Source organism: Pan paniscus, chromosome 9, assembly GCF_029289425.2.
Source record: "Pan paniscus chromosome 9, NHGRI_mPanPan1-v2.0_pri, whole genome shotgun sequence".
Lineage (NCBI taxonomy): Eukaryota > Metazoa > Chordata > Mammalia > Primates > Hominidae > Pan > Pan paniscus.
Genome location: NC_073258.2, coordinates 127,703,415 through 127,718,879, shown reverse-complemented (window position 1 = coordinate 127,718,879; position 15,465 = coordinate 127,703,415). Strand labels below are relative to the sequence as shown.

The window sequence follows — 15,465 nt, the reverse complement described above, 5'->3', positions numbered from 1 at the left end:
GGACAGACTGTGCCAGTGCTATGCTAGGTCAAAGAGGAATAGTACAGCCCCTGCCCTCATAGGGTTTCTAGTCTAGGAGAGGAGATTCAGATGGGTAAACAGACAACCAAGTCATGTGTAATTGTTCTATGGTAGTGCTGTGGGACATACGAGGGACAGGCACAGAGCCGTGAGTCTTGCATGCAATTACATCTCTCAGATTCAGGAAATCAGGTGGCAGTTCTGACATGAAGTGCATGTTGTATTCACTCATTCATTTTTTATTCATTCATTCAACAAATATTTAATGAGCATGGGTGTCATGCACCTATCATTGAGCTAACTGCTGAGTAAATTACAAATGAAGCGGCAGACTCAGTAAACATAGAATCTCATGCTCCTCTCAGAATTTTTGAACTTTCTAGTAGAGTAGATATTTCTTGTCTTTACCTGCTTGTCATTCATTTTTCCTTCTGGTACCAGTACTGAGAATTTCTTTTGGGAAACAGCTTGTCCACACTCCATGTTGTCTGGGGAATCTCCTCTATTTTCTCCAGACTATCAAATCTGCTTGACTCTTTTCTTATCTTGGGAATTAAACCAGGTATGTGACTTTTGGCTATCTTGTGACCAATGGATGGAGGGTAACAATGAAGCCAGCATGAAAGAGAGAGCCAGGAAGCAGAGACTGCATCTGATGACACTATTTGCCCAGAGGAAGCCATGCCTCTATCTTTGCTACACAGGCTAATAAATTCCCTTGGGGGCCTAATCCAGTTCGAGTGAGCTATTCTGTTATTTGCAACTCGAAGAGTCCTAACTGCTAGACCTAAAATGGATTTTTCAGGAGTATTTGCTTTTGTGATTGAAATATAAATAAGCCCATTAATATCTGTTCATGAAATGCTCTGTTTCCTGTTTTATAAAAATATGTTTTGTAGAGATTCTATTCTAATGTCTTTAGGTGTATAAATGGTATTCTGTAAAGTAAATCAGATCATAAGCTCAAGATGTTCTTAAGAAAAATTATTTAAATGATGCTACACCTAGTTAGCAGCTGCCAGCCAAAGCTCAGAGAGCATATGGAGAGAAAGATTCCAGGTTGTTCTACTCGCCTTCTAACAAAAGCCTGAGAAACCTTCTAGGTTTGAAGAGAGTGGGCTGGGAGCTTTCACTTTCTGGGTAGCATTTCTGTGTGATTGGGAATCACAGAAGAAGAGGGGCCAGCGAAATGCTGGGAAGATTGTGAAGTGAGCTAGAAGACAGATTGTTAAACTAAGGCTATCTCTTCACCAATATTGCTGGTCCTTCTTCTAGGCATCTCTCAAATTGTTCTCTCATTTCCAAACATCCTCACATTTTTGTCCAAATTCTCATCATGGTTATCTTAAACTAATGTAAAAACCTTTCAATTATTCTTCCTCATCTGAAGGAGTAGCATTTCCGCCTCCAGGCACACTCTTCAGTCCTTCCTCCACACCGCTGCCAGAGTGAGCCAATCACACGACCAATGTAGAAACCTTCATATTTGTCCCCTCACCAAGAGAATAAGGTCACGATTTCTGCCAAGGTATATTTATTTTACCTCTATCTATCTATCAAACCACTACATCCAGTTCCCAGAATGTGCTAGGCTCTTTCAAGTATTCGTGCCTATGGTCATTGCATCCTTACTGTCTAGAAGCCCACTAGGAAAATTCCTCTTCACTCTTAAAAAACACATTCAGACATTCCTTCTTTAGGAAGCATTTCCTTGAATCCCTCTACCCTTAAAGTTAATCCCCCCTCCTCTGTACTTCATTTATAATTTCTACGTATATTTTTATTCCCTAACATTCTGTTGTTATGTGTTTGTCCTTTTGTCTAAATTTGAGCCCCTTTAAGATAAGACAGTTTCTTATTCATTTCCCCATCTCTAGTACTAAGAATAGTGCCTGATATATAGGAAGCACTCAGTAAATATTCAATGGGTGAAGTTGCTTGCCTCTGTCTCTGAGTCAGTATTAAGGACAATTTAGAAAGGAGCATTCTAGCAATCTAAGATCAGATCAGAATTAAGTAAGGATGGAATGGATAATAGCTAAGAATTTGGAATGGATAATAGCTAAGAATTAGTTATAAAAGTTTATCCACATGTTGTCTTCTCTAAAAGATGATCTAATTTGTATGTAAGGCTTACTATATTTTGCTTTTGCATTGGAAGCAATATATTGTGACTAATATCTAAAAACCATGTATTTTTAAAGTGTGTAGGTTTGAGTTGAAATCTGCATAGAAATTTCAAAAACACACATACGTATACCCAAACATCTTCTAGTTCATTCTAGGAGAAAATGAGATTCTAATTACTTACTCTAAATTAAGTAAAAATATCTAAGAAAAAAATGATTTTTTTGAAAAAAAGACATTGCCTAATTCCTGTGTATGCAAAATTAAAATTAACTAGTTGAGATCATCTAGGCTGAATCCAGAAAGGTCAGGATGAGCAAAGGAAGAGAGCAAACCCTTGTCATGATACTGCCATCAGATTCAGGTGACTGGCTTCCTGAGTGGTGATGGTCAAGCAATCCTGCCTAGAGACAGGGGCATAAACCACATGGCCCCTCAATATTTCATCTGCATCTACATTCACTCTTGTTGGATGAGCATTGAATCTGGTTTGTGTTCATTCCTGGTAGAGTTACAGTATCACGTTAAACTAGCTTCAGTAAAACAAGGAAAAAAAGCAAGCAATGGGGAAATGGAGATTGCCTTGTAAAATTGGCAAGGACTTCCACTTGCTTTTTCCTGGCGCGCTTAAATTCAAGGCTTGTTTTAATGTTCCAGGAGCCCTATTTTGCCACTGACTGACACTCAGTAGAAAAGACAAGGAGTTTAGGGGGCAATTTTTCCCTATTTTACTTCTTTGTTTAGCATGTAAATTTCCTGGTTAACATAATGAGATTAGCTTCGTTCTGCAGTGAAAGTGTGGCTTCCCCCATGCCAAGACCACGAATCATGTTCATAAGTACAATAAATACTTGTCTAAAAATCCAGCAATTAAGAGACAAATATAACGACCTGGAATTTCTGGATTCTCCACCAATCTAATTACAATGGCAGTGAGAGGACATGTATCTAATTAAACTGCCAATCACACCAAAATTATATGCATCCTATTTATGCAAATATTTACTCTCGTGGCTGGAATCAGCCATTTTGGCAGGGGAGGCAGCAACTGGTAATTAAAAAACAAGTGGAATCAGGTGTCTCCACAAACAAACTAAAGTGACTTTGCTCTACTTAGAGGCTAAAACACATCTGATTCTCTTTTTTCTTCAAAAAATTTTATCTTTTTAGTAAGGAATGCACACACCATAAGTATATTATGTGGCTCAATCAATTTTTCCAAATTGAATACAACCATTTATTAGCGCCTCACAAGTCCACCTATTTCCCTTTCCAGGAACTGGCCCTTCTCTTCCCAAGGATAACAACTATCCTAACTTCTATTAGAACGATTCGGTTTGGACTGTTTTTGTCCTTTACATGAATGGAATCAAACAGAATGTGCTCTTTAAATGTGTGTCCTCTCTCACTCAGCATGACATGGTGAGGTCTATGCATGCTGTTGTGTGTTACATCATTCACTCCCACTGCTGAGCAGTCTCACTGCATGGCTGTACTACAGTTCCTTTATCAGGGCTGCTGTTGGCATTTCACTTGTTTCCTGTGTGCAATTCTTGTAAGTAGTGCTGTCATTAACATTCTAGAACATGCCTTTTGGTGAAATATGTTCACAGGTCTGTTGGGTAGCTACATAGGGTGGTAGTTACTGGTTCATAGGTAACTCATATCTTCAGCTTTCACCAATGTTGTCACACAGCTTTCCAAAGTGGCTGTAGCAATTCATGCTTCGACAGGCATGGTGATGCCAGCTACCATTTGAACGCTTCCGACATTCATCTTCACAGCAGACCCATTTTCAGATGAGGAAGCTGAGGTTAGGGGATGTGTCAAAGATAATACAAGGTAACAGCTGGGGCTGCAACCTGGGCCCTTGTCCCTGGAAAGCTGGAGCTCTTAATCCCTGTGTTCTTGGCCTCCCAGATGTTTTGATTTGGTGTAAGGTACTGAATACACCTTATTCTTCATCTATCTCCTGAGCTCCTTTCTCTCTTCTTTCTGCTTTATTTCATTCTGTGGGGTTTGATGACTTTACTCACCTCTACCAATCCTTTTTATTCTCTTAAATTTCTCAATCCAAGTGACAAAAACTTCACTTGACTTGCAGGGAACTAAATTCTCGTTTTCCTTCTGTCTCAGCTGCCTCCTTCTCACTTCCTCAAGCTCTGAATGTGGAAGTGCCCCAAGACTACCCTTTGGCCACCCTGCCTTCTCCCTTGGTGACCGTGGTGACTATTACTACCAAGTACTCCAAATGTATCTCCCTCTCTGGCTTCCAAGTGCATGATTGGGTCATGTTTCCTGTATCTCCTGACACCTCCTATACTTGGCTAGGGCCATGTGGCTAGTTTTGTCAATGATTTGTGAGTGAAAGTGACACATGTCTCTCCTGAACTAGAATTTCATTGCCAAAGCAAACCCTCCCAAGTTCTCTTCCCTCTCCTTGTTTTATCTGCCTGAGTCCTGGAGTGAGAAAAGTGGGGCAGAGCTCTAGTCAAACCAGGTGGACATACAGTATAAACAAGAAAGAATGATTTTGAAATTATAGGCCATTAAGATTTGAGGTGGATTCGTTGCCATAGCATAAACAAGTTTATTCTGATACAATAAAAACATTTAGTATTGTGAATTTAGTTATAATCTATATTTTCATGGTTCCCAATTGTATCTCTTGGTTGATCCTGAGCTTTGAACTCCAGACCCATTTATTCTACTGTCTTCTCTGAATCCTCTCTGGGAACACTAATATACAACTCAAACTTGTCATGTCCAAAATGGAATTCTTGATCTCCCACCATCCCCCAAACTTGGACCATCTATAATCATCCATATCTCAGTTAATCACAGCTAAAATATTTTCATTGCTCAGGCCCAAAATGCAGGGGTATTCTTGTCTCTTCTCTCTTGCTTATGCCCCACATTGAATTCATCAGTAAATCATGCATGTGGGCTTACTTTCAAAATATATCCTGAATCTGACCCCACCCCCACCTTGGTTATCTAATTCTAGATACCATGGCTTTTTCAAAATTCATTCTTCTACATAATGGCATTTTTACCACCCTTTCTTTGAAACTTTCTCACAACATTCCATCTTATTCTGCCCCCAACCTTTGTGCATGACATTGTTTCATCCTGGTTCTTGTTTCTTTCTTTCTTTGTAATTCTCAGGCCACTTTTTCTCTCTCACTTTAGCTTCCTAATCTTTCCAGAATTCTATTTCCATGAGAAAATAAGTGCTCTATATGGCTCCAATTTTTATTTTTATTCCTGTCTCACAAAATGTATAACAATGATAGTACTGGGAATGATTTTAGGAGGTATATGAATGAATATTTGTATTTTAACAGTCATGATTTTACTTTAATGTGTCTGAGACAAAATATAACTAGCATATAAAGCCCGAGATTTTACAGATATTATTGCTTAGATGGAGGCAAACAAATCAGTTTAAGTTGAATTAAAGTAAAAATTAAATCAACAATGCTACAGTAGGTATGAGATGGGGAAAATGTAAGTAGTACACAAATGGAGATAAGGAAACTTCAAAGAGTAAACGCAGTCCATTCTCTTTAGTGGATCAATAATTCTGACGGTCACCTGGAAAGATCCACTGGGGTGGCCCTCCATACCCTCAACATTAGGAAATAAACCTCAGATTAGCTTTTCCTCTGAAACCAGTTCCTCCACTTATTCAATGATGCCCTTATTTTAGTAGGTCAAGTCCAACAACTAGAAGTCATTTTGGGCTCATTTCTCTCTTGTGTCCTTTTTATTCACTAAATGTTTAAACACTGAAATGTCTATCACATTTGCCCTTTCCTTTTATTCTCATTAACATCATTCTAAGGGATGACCTAATTACCTCATACCAAGATCATTGCAATGACCTCCAAACAATTCTCCTGCTTCCCTCTGAATTCAATTGCATTCTGCCAGTGCCCTGGAAACATCCTTCCCATGTTCAAATGTTCTGGTGTTCAGTAGCTCCTTCCGAAAGCCATGTTTGTGATCCCTAACCCCATGCTAGTAATAATGCACATTTATTGAGTGTTGTGTGCTGAAAGACTTAACAGGAATTTTCTTATTTAATCTTCATGACAACCCTGTGAAGTAGCTACCATAGAAAAGGAAACTAAAGTTTAGAGGTTAAATGATTTGCCAAAAGTGGATACATGACAGAGCCAGAATTTCATCCAAGTAGCATAAGACCAGAATCTTTACTATGCTGCCTTTCAATAAATTTAACATCATTCCTCATATGAGACCCTCTGTGTCCTCTATTCTATTTTATTTTCCTTCATTCATGAGAGTCTCATTTCTGCAACTATCAGGCCTTTGTCAAGATCCACCTGGGTTTTGATTTGCTACCCCTCTTACACACACACACACCACACACCGCCTTCTGAGACAATCTCCAAATTGTACCTCTCTTTTGAGACCCAGCTCAAGTTCAACCCTTTTAGTCTCAGTAAAACCAGAGTTACCTCTGGAGTAAATAGACGTCTGTCCTTTCATATCCAAAGTTTATTTGCCCCTGGTCCTGAATTACCGAGCTCGAGGTACCTGATATGAACTTGACACTGTGGACAAATAGGGCAAAATAAAAACAGCGACACCCCCATGCTATGAATAGCAAGCAGGTCCCTTTATCTCCGAATTAAGAGGATTTCAAAGTAATGCAAGTGGATGCAGTTCAAGGCATTGCTTTTCAAGTTTTTAATGTGCACAGGGTCTCTTTCAGCTTCTAATTCTTTGTGCTTACTAGACACTCAGTAACTGTAATAACACAGGTTGATTGCCAGAAGTATCAGTATTTCACAGAACAAAGAGCCGGATATGAGTCCTGCCCAGAGAAATCATGGCTCAATGGAACATTTGGTTGAGCAGGACACTTTTGGCTCACTGATCTTTTTTCAGTTGGTAAACTCATTCCTTGAAGTGTTGTCCACAGAGAGCAGGAAAAGAAATATAGATGGTAAAATAAGTGGTCTCTTCCGTCCTTTTTGTGTAATACAATTGCCACAAAAAATATCATAAAATTAGGAAGAAACTTCGATATCATCTAGTCCTCCGCCTTCATTTCAGGAATGAGAAAACTAAAGCTCTGACAGGTAAGTGATCCACACGGTCACATTCATGAGTCGCAGATTCAGAATCAGAACCCAGGACTTTGAGTCCCAGTGTGGCTTTTAAATCCTGACTACACCTCGTAGAGTTATTAGCTTTGTAAACGCAGACAAGTTACTTACTCATTCTGTGTCAGTTTTCTTAGTTCTGCAATGAAGGTAATATTAATGATTACACACATTTTAAAGAATTGTCATAAGAATCCAGTAAAGCCAAATGAAACAAGTAGTGAGCAAGCATCAGCACATAACAGGTGCTCAATAGATGTTCATTTATTTCCTCAATGGTTAAGTCAGCTGATGTCCAAGAAGACTCTAGAAAACACATGTTTTAGGAAGGTGATGTAAATGTTGAACATATCACACAAAGTTTCTGCAAGTCTAGGAGAACCTTGAATTCGGAGGGGAAAAGGGAGGCAGCAGGGAAAGGGAAGGTGTTGAATGGTGAAGGTGTCTGAATAGCTTGCTTTTAAAAGGAAGAGGTGCATGTCAGCTGGGTGACTCATGAAACACTAATTATATTTTTTATTTTTGTTATCCCTGCAAAACAAACAAACCACTTTTAGCAAAGCTAAGCTTTATGTAGACCCAAGAAAAAAATTGCCTAAGTCTCACATTAATTGCTTTTAAGAAATACTTTTAAGTTTTTGATTTCTTAAGCTGTTATGTGAGTGTTAGAGCCAAGTCATAAGGCAGGTGGTGACTTCTAATCTAGGGTGAAGACAGGCAGAGCCAAGGGAAGTTGTTCCTGACTCTTCCCCACTATTGTAAGTTAGGGTCTCAGGCCCCATACAGCATCTGTGTTTAGCACAGGGTGGGCATGGTGCCTGATCCTGGCTAGGCTGCCACACTCCAATCTACGTTTGACTTACTGGGGCCCCTTCAGAAGGCATTTTCTCTGAGTGCCTCTTTTGGCCCTCTGGAGAATATGAATACCTGCCCTTGTTTGCTCTGGAGAATATAAATACCAGGACAGGGGCTGTGAGTGCTGACAGCGAATGGTCAGGAGAATACTGATCTTCCAAAATATTTTGAGATTTTAAATTATAAAAAATGTATATATACATGAACGTATAGAGAATAATTTAGCATATACCCACATGACACTCAGATTTAACACGTTAATTCTTTGTTCCCATCTGCTTTAGAAAAAAGTCTGAAGTAAAAAGTCACAGATAAGAACTTCCCTCTTATCATTTCTTTTTCTCCCTCATCAAAGGTAATCATTACCTTGAAGGTGGATTTTCTTTATATCCATGTTTATATTTTTACTACTTAGGTATTCACAAACAATATATAATATCAATTGGTTCCTAAATAATTTTTAAGAACACATAACCTTTTTGTAACTTGCCCTTTTCACTCAACACGTTTTTGAGATGTATCTATATTGATGGAGTTAAGTCCGTTAATTTTAAATTCTAGGGAATGTTTCTTTATATGAATGGACTATACTTCACCCATTACCTTATTGACAGACATTTAGCTTGCTTCCAATTTTTTTGTGATTACTAAGAAGACTGCAATGAATATCTTTGATCATATGTGTTTGTGTACACAAACAAAGATTTTTCTCTAGGATATACATCTAGAAGTCAACTCCTGGAATGTAGGGTGTGCCCATCTACAGCTTTACTAGATATGGACAAACTATTCTCCAAACAGGCTGAATTAATTTACAGTCCTTTCCCTAGTTTATGACACTTCCTCCTCAATGCTTGATATTACAAGATTTTAAATTTTTTTCCTAATTAGATAATTGTAAAAATGACCCCTCTTTCTTTTTGACTAAGAAGTTTGCACATTTAAAAATAATTATTAGCATTTGAACTTCCTCATCTGTAGATTTCTTGTTCATGTTTTTTGTCAATTACACACTTGTATTTAAATATGCATTTGTACACAAATAATTTTGATATTCTGGAAAAGACCCCTTATTAACTGTGTGATATTGATTTCCATGTTCCTGAACTTTTGATTATTCTATTGAGCGGATTCAAATGTGAGAGCAGCCATGGATTCGCTCTCATGTTCAGCATTGCCCAGGTACAGTCTGTATCGGGCAACCACGGGAGATCTGTAAAACATTTTTGCAGAGTGGTTACAGCACAGGAGTAGGGCTCAGAAGCCCCGATTTCCAATCTCAGTTTGATCACTGATTATCAGAGAGTTCTTAGGAGGCTTTTTCCTCATCTGTAAAATCACAACATTAATACCAGCCTCAAGAGCTTTTGTGAGAAGTAAATCAGAGATATAAAATCACCTTGCAAAGTGCTATACAAATGCCAGCCATTATTAGTAGCAGCAACCCAAATGCAAGTTCATCGTATTAGTCTGCTCAGACTGCCATGACAAAATGCCACAAACTGGGTGACTTAAGCAACAGAAATGTATTTTCTCACAGTTCTGGAAGCTAGAAGTCCACTATCAGATGCCACCGTGGGGGGTTCTAGCGAGGGCTCTCTTCCTGCTTGCAGATGGTCCTCCGCCTTCTCACTGTGTGCTCACGTGACCTCCTCCTTAGTGCAAGCCGAGAGAGGGACAGCTCTGGTGTCTTCCTCTTCTAAGAGCACCAGTCCTATTGGGTCAAGGTTACACCATTATGATGTCGTGTAACTTTTATGACCTTCTCACTGGCCCTTTCTCCAAATCCAGCCACACTGGGGGTTAGGGCTTTAACATAGGACTGTTTAGGGAGACACAGTTCAGTTTTCATAGCAGTCATGGTAGACGGTTGCCTGTTCATTTGTTTCCAAATAGACTTAAGTTTCTTAATCTTAAATTCCTTCATTGGGGCTTGGAGACCTAGATACGAACACCATTAATTTTGTGAAGAAGTTATCTCTGGCTTACTCCCTTCAAAGGCATTATTATTATCAAACCAAGGGTTGACCATTTCTCCAACTGTCGTCCCGAAGGAGCAAACCCTGATTGTCAGCCATTACCCTAGACAGTGCCAGCTTAAACCTGATTATGTAAAGAGACACATCAGCACTGTCTTGTAGCACTTTCTGTGCTGATATACACGGCCTATAAAATGGTTTATGAAATCTGCACTGTCTAATACAGTTGCCATTAGCTACATTCAGCTATTAAGCACTTGACACATGACCACTGTGACTGAGGAATTGTATTTTTTATTTTATTTAATTTCAATTAATTTCAACTTAAATAGCCGCATGTGGGTAGTAACTACAGCATCAGGCGGTGCAGGTCTAGATCATTTGTACTCCCCAGTCATGAAGTGACTCCTTCAGCCACTGATTTCTCCCTTTCATTGTGTGGTCTTAGATCCCAGAGTCTGTGCAAGGTGGTGGCTGGTGTCTTCCTATTTTCTAACAGGGACATGTGATGACAAAAAAGAAAAAGAATGGAAGTTCGGAGCTGACATCAGTATTGTGAATCAGTGGATGGGTGTGAATGGACTGAGAATTAGGAAGTCAGAGAATGGCATTAAGGAGCGATATAAAGTAAGGAAGGAGAAAATTCTGTGCAGATCGTCTGTGTAGAAAGTGCAGCACTAGCGTATGCTCCAAAGGTCAAGCATTTGGAAAACATCAAGTTTTTACCTTTTCCATTTTTCTTTTACTTTCAGGAAATCTGTGAACTAATCCTTAATGATAGAGGGTTTCCAGATTCATGATGAAGAGGCCCCCGTGCAACCACTCTGAACTAAAACTCAGCATGCCTGAAATGAGAAGAGAAAAAAAGCAGTCATTTGTTACTTCAAAACGTTTCAGCTTTTAAAATGATTTTCCCTGGGTCCCAAATAGGAACAGCTCACAGAGGGGGATCACGAAGGCTGGACAATCCAATCACAGTCAGCCAGTGACACCTGCCATCCCAGGCTTCCATTCTGCCCCCAGATTCCATTAGGAACATGCCAAGGAAGGTTCACAAATGCAAATTCCCAGAGCATCTGAAACCAAGACCAATCTGTTCAAATGAGCAAGGTCCCCTAGGCTCGCTGATGAGAGAAAACAATATCAAAGCCATTTATGGAAGCCATGATTCTGAATTGTTGGTCAAACCAAAAGACAGGATGGCCCAAATATGCTCTGGAAAAGCAGGTTGTAAAGCACCAGCTTTTTGATCAGGTGAATCTCTTTTTTCCCCACGTGGAAGAACATTTAGTGGTATGGGTAAATATTCATGATAGAAAGCAAACTAATTTTTCTTTGACCTCAGCCATGTTGAAAATTTTGCATAGGAAAATATTAGGATACATCAATACTGCAGGTAGTTATCTTATTTTCAGTTATTTTCTTAGAGAATTTTTTGGATTTTAAACTTTTCTAAAGTGTACATTTACTTATATGACAATAAATATATATACAAGCATAAGATGACTATATTCTGTTTATATTTTTTGGAAAGTTCATTTTCCATTGAGACTTTGTCTTTTCTTTTTCATGATACTTCTATAAAAATGCCAGTTTCTTTAGAACCAATCAAAATATGCAGAATAATTGGACTCTTCTTTTTTTAAATTTTTATTTGTTTTATTAATTGACAAAAATTGTATCTAAGGTGTAAAACAGGATGTTTTGAAATATGTTTCCATTGTGGAATGACTGAATTAAGCTAATTAACATATGCATTACTTATCTCACATATTATCATTTTTGTGGTGAGAACGCTTAACATCAATTCTCTTGGCAATTTTTAAGTATACAATGCAATGTTATTAACTATAGTCACAAGGTGTTCAGAATCTTGAGAGCTACTTCTCCAAATGCTCAGCCTACATTTTCACCCCCGTCTCCTCTCTCTGGCTCATGCCTGCCACTCACACACTGGCAAATCGTGTTTACTGTATTTGTGATTGAGCAAATGCCTTTGTGTGTCTGACAACACAGGCATTCAAATTATGAAAACTCTTTATTGTGCTCAGATCGATAGGCCAAACCCACATTTACTTTTTAGCTCAGAAAAAGCTTTCCGTGTTCCCCACTAATGGCCTTTAACATCTGTGCCAATAACCGTCAAGCCAGGACTAAATGTCTCAGAGCTTGAGCAGGAAGGTGGGACGGGGGCCACAGGACCAGGTACACCTTCGTCTAACTCGTTAGAGTTTTAAAGATTCAGAAGTCCCAGAGGAAATCTCCCCTTCCAAAATATCCACTCCTCAATGCAGCCACTCGTCCACTCCCTCCTTCCTGCTGAAAACACTGCTGGGGGCCGCCCGTGCACTTGTCTTGTGTCTGGCACGTCACCAAGCCTTTCCAAGGCAGTGCCAGGATCCAGATTACCACCGTGACACAATCTGGGCCCACATCATAGAGGAACAAAGGCTGTAGGGATCCAGGTGACTTTTCCAAAGTCTTGTTCTAACCCTATTACTCACTCAGTGGGCCCAATTGCCATTGTTATTTCTTACCACTCATCCTGGCTTCTGGTCTGAGAAGAACAAGAACAAGCAAAGTTTGCAGAGTGATTTACAATTAACCATGCACTTTCTCAAGAATTCTCTCTAGTGGCCACTCCCTGCTCCATTACCCTGGGCCCTGGACAAACCACTCCCTCTCCCAGCCACTGTTTTTCATCCATTTTGTGGGGATCATAATAGTCAGAGACCCCATATGGGTATTGGAATATTTGGAAGAGATAACATATTGTGTCCTTAAAAGGGCCACTGTGGCCAGGTGCTGTGGCTCACACCTGTAATCCTAGCACTTGGGGAGGCCAAGGTGGGTGGATCACTTGAGGTTAGGAGTTCAAGACCAGCCTGGCCAACATAGTGAAACCGTGTCTCTACTAAAAATACAAAAATTAGCCAGGTGTGGTGGTGGGTGCCTATAATCCCAGCTACTTGGGAGGCTTAGGCAGGAGAATGCAGTCTGGGTGACAGAGCGAGACTCCGTCTCAAAAAAAAAAAAAAAAAAAAAAAAAAAACCACTGCAGGGATGAGCGTGTGCTGAATTTAATTCCCCATCTCTATTAAAACTTACAGCGAGGAGTGAGGTAGAACTGTTTTCTCACCACCCCATCTCTCACCTCATCTCAATAACAACAAATCATAATAGACTTAACACTATCCATGGTGGCATTGGGGCATGTCTTGCGCTTATAGATTTGAAAAGAAAAGAAAGAAGGGAAAGTCTCAGTTGGACTGTAAAACAGTGGGGCGGAGAAGAGCTCAGGGCTGTGTCATGTCTCAGTTCGGCCCAGCCTGGGCACCTTCCACATTTCTCTCTTCCCTCATTCCCTGACTAAATTGCTTTAGGAACTCACCTGCCCCTCTGAAAGTCCAGCCTGGTAGGGTCCAATGCCCCTTGCATGATCCACAATGACTCCTTAGTGTTTCCCTAAAATCCCAGGTGTCCTGTCGTAGCCACAAATTTGCAGACCCACGCATACCTCCAGGTGTTGCCATCTCCTTCTTGCAGGCGTCATCTCAATACGCAAAGACAGCTGCGGAAGACAGGAGGGACTAGGCTCTACTTTCAAAAATGCATGTCACAGTGGAGGTAAGCAGCTGAAGTATTTTTTTCTTTGAAAGATACAGCACTTGTCCCTCCCCACCTCCTATCTTCACACGCTTTGGGGTGACTGACCGATGACTCACTTGTTCATTCTTCCTGGCGATTCCTAAGACTGTGCAGGGCCTATCAGTAAAAATGTTGGAAATCTTGCAGTGCTCAGCAGGACTATGTCCACCTACTGGTGAGAAACAGGAAGAGACCCTCGCAGGAGCCCAGCGAGGGAAGGCTCAGGCCATGCAAGAAACTGTCAAGAAAACCGGGACATGGATCATCAGAATAAAAGAAAACCAGACAAAGAAAGTTATTCTGAAAGGAAAGACAGTGTGTTTGGGGGTAGAATTTGCTTCGAGTTATCATTGCACATGGAAGATTTAAAGGAATTTCTTTCCCAAAAGGCCTGAATTTGAAACATCAGATTCAAATGTATAAAAAACAGGGAAGGTGGAAAAATCCAGTACCACAAAATTGTGGATTTTAGCAAAAAACTGATCGTATTGTCTGCTTAGATTTTTAAAAATTGGACAAACATTGAATGCATCTTTGTTCTTCTGAAAAAGTCTGGCCACCAGGGATAATTTTCAAGCCCGTCTAAAGGACCCGAGCTTCAGTCTCTTGTGTATACTTACCCCAGTTGTTACATACCTACAGCATGTAGGCAAGGCCCCTTCCCAATCTCCATGCTGCAAGGAGGAGAGAGAGCTATTTTTCCCTACGCATATGTTGATATGCAGGAAGGAGGACAGCACTACTCAGTGCAAGCTGTCCTATTGAAGCCTCGTTTCCTGTCAATCTTCCTTTTTTTTTTTTTCCATGAAGCTTTAATTTTTTGCCACAGCGCTTTCTTCATTTTAGTTTCCTGCAAACCTCAGGAAGTAGACTGAAATTAATATCGTCAGATGCTTCCGAAAGTGCTGGCTTGGCGGCATTGCAGAACGCTTTCGGATGCCATTTTGGGATCAAAATATACCAGTTATGCACCATTGTTTGTAAGAGAGATCTGGGAAAGAATTGTGTCTGAGATTGGACCAAATTGAAATGTAGGTTAAAAAAAAAATAGGAATAGAGACCTGAGGTCTCATAATAGGCAAAGTTGGCAGGTAAGCAAACTGAAAGAGCAAGCTAAGAAGAAAACACCTTCGGGGTCACAGTGGCCTCGCAACGCCTCATCAGTGTGGGAAACTGAGGCAGGGCACCTTTGCTCCTGTTTTCCATATAAACTCTGATGCTTTGAGTAAGACATTCATGCCCTAGCGCCTCCAGATCTGACTCCAGAGAGAAACATAACGTGTCAAGTGACATAAAAAGAGATAAAGATATTCTTTATTAGAGCATGCACTCTGGAACTATTAATGTGTTGGGGGACAGAGCTCCCAAATCCTAGGTTTTCTCATGTCTCACAGGCCTCAAGGAGCACCCAGTCAGGGATCAGGCTGGCTTAATTCCTAATGCCAGCTCTGCCCCTGGCTCACCTTCACACTTTGAGCAGATCCCTGCTTCTTCAGATGGCAGTTTCTCCGTCAGGCTAATGGGGAGAGATGACACACACCTCCCTTCTTCACAGTGCAAGGGCATTGCAATGATAAACTTGCAACAATTATATAAACATGCTTGGAGTTCTTGAGGGGAAAAGTGTTAACATGAATTGAAGTTATTTTTATTGTCGTTGGCTTCTACGTCTACGGCTTCCTAAGAGTGATAAATAAAGC

General features: G+C 40.2%; 1 long non-coding RNA gene across 1 annotated transcript in view; it reads right to left on the bottom strand.

The window, feature by feature from the left end:
- The window catches only part of LOC103786292 (uncharacterized), an 82,238-nt gene extending 71,275 nt beyond the window's left edge, over positions 1-10,963 (bottom strand). The window contains exons 1-2 of the long non-coding RNA XR_008620299.2: positions 10,844-10,963; positions 9,538-9,852 (exon numbers count right to left, since the gene is read on the bottom strand). This is a non-coding gene — a long non-coding RNA (uncharacterized LOC103786292). The remainder of the gene's footprint in view (positions 1-9,537; positions 9,853-10,843) is intronic.
- Between the last annotated feature and the right edge of the window lie 4,502 nt (positions 10,964-15,465).